Here is a 6093-nt window from a genome sequence, read left to right as displayed (position 1 = left end):
ATCTCAACATTTATAGCTGACAAAGTAGTTGGGATTTGATTATAAAATTGAGTATAAAATAGGAAGGGGAAATGCTACTACTGATGCCTTATCAAGGGTTACTAGTAGTTAGATTTATGCCTTAGCTATATCGTTGTTTCAACTAATATCATGGATGAGATCAAGGACTCTTGGAAGAAAAATCATCCCCTACAAACTATCATACAAGATCTGTAAGCTGACCCTACATCTTTTCCACATTATAAGTGGGTAAATGAACTCCTAAACAACAAAGACAATATAATGGTGGGACAAAACACATGCCTATAAGCTAAACCGATTGTCGTGTTGCATGCAACTATAATAAAAGGTCACTTATGTATGATAGTTACTTCCAAACGAGTTGGTAGCCTTTTTTATTGGAAAAGATAACTAAAAACTATATAATTTGTGCAAGAATATCAAGTATGCCAAAGGAATAAGCTAGAGAATGTCCATACTCTAGGTTTTCTACAACCCTTACCAATTCCTATAGCCTTTTTTACTTATATAAGCATGGACTTTATTAACGGGTTACCTAAAACTAAGGGAAAATGGAGTAATATTTGTTGTGGTAGACTGTTTTAGTAAATATGCACACTTTCTAGCATTATCACACCCCTACACAAACATCTATAAGTTATATGGCATGTTAACAATTATCATTAGTGTCAAAGATCCTATTTTTCTCAAACAATTTTTGAAAAAATTATTCTCTCATAAAGGGTGGATCTTTAATATTTTTATTGCTTACCACCCTTATTCAGGTGGACAAATAGATATGGTTAATAAATATGTATAAAATTATCTCAGATGCATGATTGGACATGCTCCAAACCAATGGGTGTAGTAGTTTCCTCTTGCATAATAATAATGGTATAACACCAATTTTCATTCATCTACTAAAACCACCCCATACAAGGTTTTGTATGGACTTGATTCACTAGTTCACATTCTATACTTCCCTAGAGATTATATAGTGGAATATGTAGATCAATTATTAACTAAAAGAGAAGCTGCTTAAACTAATTCGGAGTCCCAGCAAAGAATATGTAGATCAATTATTAACTAAAAGAAAAGCTGCTTAAACTAATTCGGAGTAACTTACTAATAGCTTAGCAAATGATGATTTAGTTGGCTAATAAAAAGAGATCTGAAAGATAATTTGAGGTTTGAGAGTCAATTTACCTCAAACTACAACTGTATAGGCAACAATTAATAGAAAAGTGATCATCTGAAAAGCTAGCAACTAGATTATATTGCCCCTATTTGATACTGAAAAAATAGGCACAATGGCCTATCATTTAGATCTTCATTTCTCAACCACGATCCACCTTATTTTTCATTTCTCCCAATTGAAGAAACTCATTAGCAGCAAGATGGTGTAAACATAATTACCAAATCTTTCCATGGAGCCTTTGTTACAACCTCAAACAATGTTAGACATAAGAATTGTAAAAAGAGGAACCTTATCTACCACACAATTCCTGATTTACTAGCAAAATTTGTTACCTGCTGAAGCTACATGGGAGTTTGTAGATGATATAGAGCTGAGGTATCCCATATTTCCCCTTGAGATCAAAAGCAACTTGATGAGGAGAAATTATACACCTCAACATGAAGGAAGAGAAGAAATGATTGCAGATCAAAGCTAACTGAAAAAATAAAGAAATGATCATTAGAGAATTGCATTAAAAGTTATTGCTTTATGAAATGTTATGTTTAGTTTAATCTATACATTGTGTTTTATGCTTTGTTATATCTTGTCTTTCTTAGCTAGCAATAACCACACGTGGCTTTAGAATTTTAGAATATTAGTAACCGAATTGTAACAAAATGCTAGAAACTATTATGCTAGTATTTATCTTAGTAATGTAATAAAAATTAGGGGAGATAAATGATGATAAGCTAATGAAAAGGGTGCTTTGAGAGATGTTTATCACACTTGTTTTGTTAGTCCATTCTGTTTAATTTCTATTGTTCATTCATTAATTTTAAGGAGTTCTTGTTTCCCGCTAGCTTTATTATGTGTTGGGATTGTGCAAATTGATCTTACACTAATTGAATGCATATATCTTGTTTAGTTATTGGCTTTATAGGCTCTATGGTGTGATAATATTGAAGGTTAAGTGTGGGAGAGGGAGGCAACTAGTTTGCTAAATATGGAGATGCAGATTGAAAAATGATAAAGACCTTGAGAGGGGTGGTTAGTTTGCTTGATCTTCTAAAGATAGAGATTAAAGAAAGAAGATTGAAGAAAATGATTTGGCCTTGATGTATGGTGCGTGGGAGGCTGGGACTTAGGAATGTGTTTATGAGCTATGAGGGGGTGGGAGCTAGGGTTAGAAATTAGCATATTTTTTCTATTTCTAATACTTTTACTGATTCCGTTCGATTGGAGTTTTATCAGTTTCAAACCTATAAAACTGAAATTGAACTAGAAGTTTTTTAAAATATTATAATCGGTTTAATCTGTTTTTTCTTTTTAATGTTCTAGGTTTAATAAGTTTTTCAGTTTATTTTCTCTCCCTTAGGAAAGAGACATATTTAGTGACTATATTTTAAATTTCAATCCCAACTATCCTACAAAACTACCTTGGTGGCTCAATTTCCTATCTTACATGGTGTTTTTTTTCTCTCCATTAGGAAAGAGACATATTTAGCGACTATATTTTAAATTTGAATGCCAACTATCCTACCAAACTACCTTGGTGGTTCAATTTCCTATCTTACATGGTGTCATAAATTCATTATAGGGTTTAATCTTGTCTAAGTTTATCCATCAGTTCTTCGATCTTGTTTTGTAACACTCCATTACTCAGGTTGGTCACTTCAAGCAAATGACAGAAAGGTATGAGGCATTAAGTGATTCTCTGACATGAAATGAATTCTAAATGAAAAGCTTTGGTGCATTTAATTATAGGACTGCAATTCATTTGTGGTTATTGAATTTTGAGTATGTTAATCCAGGTGAATCAATTTTTTTTTAAATTAAAATAATATTGTTTTTTTTAAGTAGATTTTGATTAAGTTAATCACGTGAATTTTAGAATTTGTTTTTTGTTACACTTGGCCTAGATTAGGGAGCGGATAAGTTAGGTCCCATATTGACTTGTTAGACTATGATTGAGTTTAATAACAATAACTTTAGCATATTTGACCATTTTAACAATTAATATATTTCTTGTCATATCTTTTTTTTTGTTTTTTTTTTTTTGCAAAGTAGCATGATTGATTTTAGCGATTGTAAATTAAATGGGGTTCACTCCAACACCCATAAGTTAAATTTCCCAATATTAAATCTAGGGTTCTAAGAAATTTAGTCTTACCCCAACTCTTAAATAGCTATCCAAAATCCATTGGCGACTTGCAGTTTTGGATTTTTAAGAATTTATAGGATATTTTCACATTTTTTAAAAGCTTTTGTGAAGGAAAAAAAAGAGAATAAGAGAAATTAAAATAAATTATATTAAAAGGTGTATTTCTATAAGTTTTCAAAAGCATAAACACATTTTAGAATTATATGATTAACCATAAAATATTTTAGTCTGATGACTGAATTGAAACATAATTAAAAGTCCATCAAACTGAAACTATAATAACATTAAGACGACTAATTTATATTAAACCAAACATTAGGGTGCAATTAAGACATAACTTCTCATCACCATGGATGTTAAAAATGTGTTTTGACTCGTAAAATTGTATGATTTTACGAGTCAAAACATAGAAAATGTGTAAAATCAGGGTTAAAACTTGAAAACTAGTAAAATTGGTCACACCTGATCAAATTCACATAAAATGTTAAAAGCGTATCAATTTCACGATTTTAAGTGAAATTTAAAAGAGTATGTCAATTATCATGTTGAATTGCTGATTGTTGTACCCGTGCTTACTCAGCACTCCCTTTTCCCAATTCTTAGTCCCCACTCCCCACCTGTGACCCGACACTCCACCCTTCATCACTTCCCCTTTCACTTTCCTCTTTCCCCATCAAATTAAGAAATCACTTTCCCCTTTCCTCAGCAAATTAAGAAATCAGATTAAGATTAAGAAATCGGTTGATTCGGTTCCACTCTCAGATTAAGAAATTAGTTGATTTGGTTCCACTCTCAACTGAGTCCACTCACCAGTGACATGACTAAAAGATTGATATCTTCTCCCAAGTGTAGGAGTGTCGAAGTAATAAATAACCCAGCAAGACTGGGATCAAACCACAGGAAGGTTAATTATATAAATTACAAATAGAGAAATAGATAATAACAAAAAAGAAGTTGAAAAGAACTTTGAGATGTGATATGGATGTAATGATTAAATAAGGATAAAATAATTGTCAAAGTTAGAGGATCCACTAATGGTATTTCAAACAAGTATAGTATAAACTATAAAACCACACATAAAAGAGAGCAAGAACATGATCTTGATTTGAAAATCAAGACGCCTAAATGCATGGAAAATGCCTCCTTTTACAAGCCAAAATTTGTAACTATTGATTTGTTGACTAATTGTTGAGTGGGTGGCTACATCTTGACTTGGTAATAATTCTTATTTTCTTGTTTGAACAAAACATCATTGTTAGCATCAGAATTTGAATAGACTATCTCATGAAAGTTTTAGGAAATTGTCTTACTTTCCAACTAAAAAAAAATAAGATCATTTGGACTTCTAAAACTCGAGATATGGGCTAAACACTGAATAATATCTAGGCTGCACGTTTAAACTTGAAAACAACCTTTTTGAATCTTAGACTCTAATGAAAGTTTTAGGCCTATATCTCAGCTTTCCATCCATGTAAAGTAGTCCCAAATTCCATTTCTATAACTCCAGATATGACCCAATGACTAAACCAACATCTATTTTCTAAGTTTAGCTCTCTTTTTATCTTTTCAATTTCAGTTGTTAAACTCATCAATCAATCTTTTGATTTATATGATAAGCCTATATTTAAGATGAACATTTATTATAAATTAAAGGTATTTTATATTATTAGATATGTTATTATAAAACATGTTTTAGCTAAGGAGTTATTAAAACTTCAAGTGCAAAATGATGATATAAAACCTTGATAAAAAATGTACTTTTAAGTACTAATCACACCTCCCAACTAGCTTATTACTAGTCCATAGTAATCAAAGTGTTAAAATAGAAAAATAATTTGCAAGTTCCATAAATTAAGTAATGCATTCATCATTCAACTTCTATTAATCTATTCAAATAAACAAACTCTTATTAAATTTATATTTCTGCTCAATACCTCTTTACCAAGATATTAATAAACCTTCTTTTTTATGTGCTCAATGTATGAAAACATAGATAATGAGGCTTTTATTGTAAAAAAATAATATTTTGTTCTAATGTTTAATGTTAATTTTCTTGGGTTAGGATTATTATCTTTATTTATTATTTCTTTTTGTTAATATTTATACAAATAACACAATGCATCTTTAACCCATATACGATTAATATTTTTCTCCTTCCAGTTACTTCCTTTTTTATTTTCTTTCCGTTTCTTTTGTAGTGTTTATTATGCAAAGACTTAACCTACTTTTTGATTTGTTATAGATTTCCTTACAGCTCAATTCCTGAACTTTGCTTTATTTTTCTGATCACCATTTGCAACTTTAATAGCGCAAAAGGGTAGTGACACATGGTGGTATATGAAAGTGGAGGATTTGCTCCTAGAAAAATATTGTCATCAAGTATTAGAGTATGAAAAGGGGATGGACATAATGGACGTATGGTTCGATTTAGGTATTACAAGACTTCATAATTAAATACTATTCTTTATAGATTGCAGACCTTGTTTACCATAACACACTTAATGAATACTGTGTTGTTATCATAAATTTCTGATTTGACAATGTCAAGATCATGTTTCATCATTTCTATAGCAGTTTCATATTACTTCTTATTACTGTTTGAAAATTTTAGTGGCTACTTCTTCACATGGTATATTATATGTGTTATAATGGAGGGCTGCCCCCATTCAGTGGTCACTTGTTGGTAAGCACTCAAGTTGTACCTTGTAGAAAATGTGTACAAGAATCATCTCAATCTAATAGTTTAAGATATTAG

At 30.8% G+C, this 6093-nt stretch overlaps 1 long non-coding RNA gene across 1 annotated transcript; it reads right to left on the bottom strand.

Annotated features, from left to right (window-relative positions):
• Positions 1-995: 995 nt before the first annotated feature.
• Positions 996-1156, bottom strand: LOC105117894 (uncharacterized). The gene is made up of 2 exons (XR_840828.1): positions 1100-1156; positions 996-1037 (listed from the first exon to the last, which is right to left on the bottom strand). It is a non-coding gene; the product is annotated as an uncharacterized LOC105117894 (long non-coding RNA).
• Between the last annotated feature and the right edge of the window lie 4937 nt (positions 1157-6093).

The sequence above is a fragment of the Populus euphratica genome, unplaced genomic scaffold, assembly GCF_000495115.2.
Source record: "Populus euphratica unplaced genomic scaffold, PopEup_1.0 scaffold1600.1, whole genome shotgun sequence".
In the NCBI taxonomy this organism is placed as follows: Eukaryota; Viridiplantae; Streptophyta; class Magnoliopsida; order Malpighiales; family Salicaceae; genus Populus; species Populus euphratica.
Note: the sequence above shows the minus strand (reverse complement) of the source record. Positions and strands in the feature narration are given on the sequence as shown.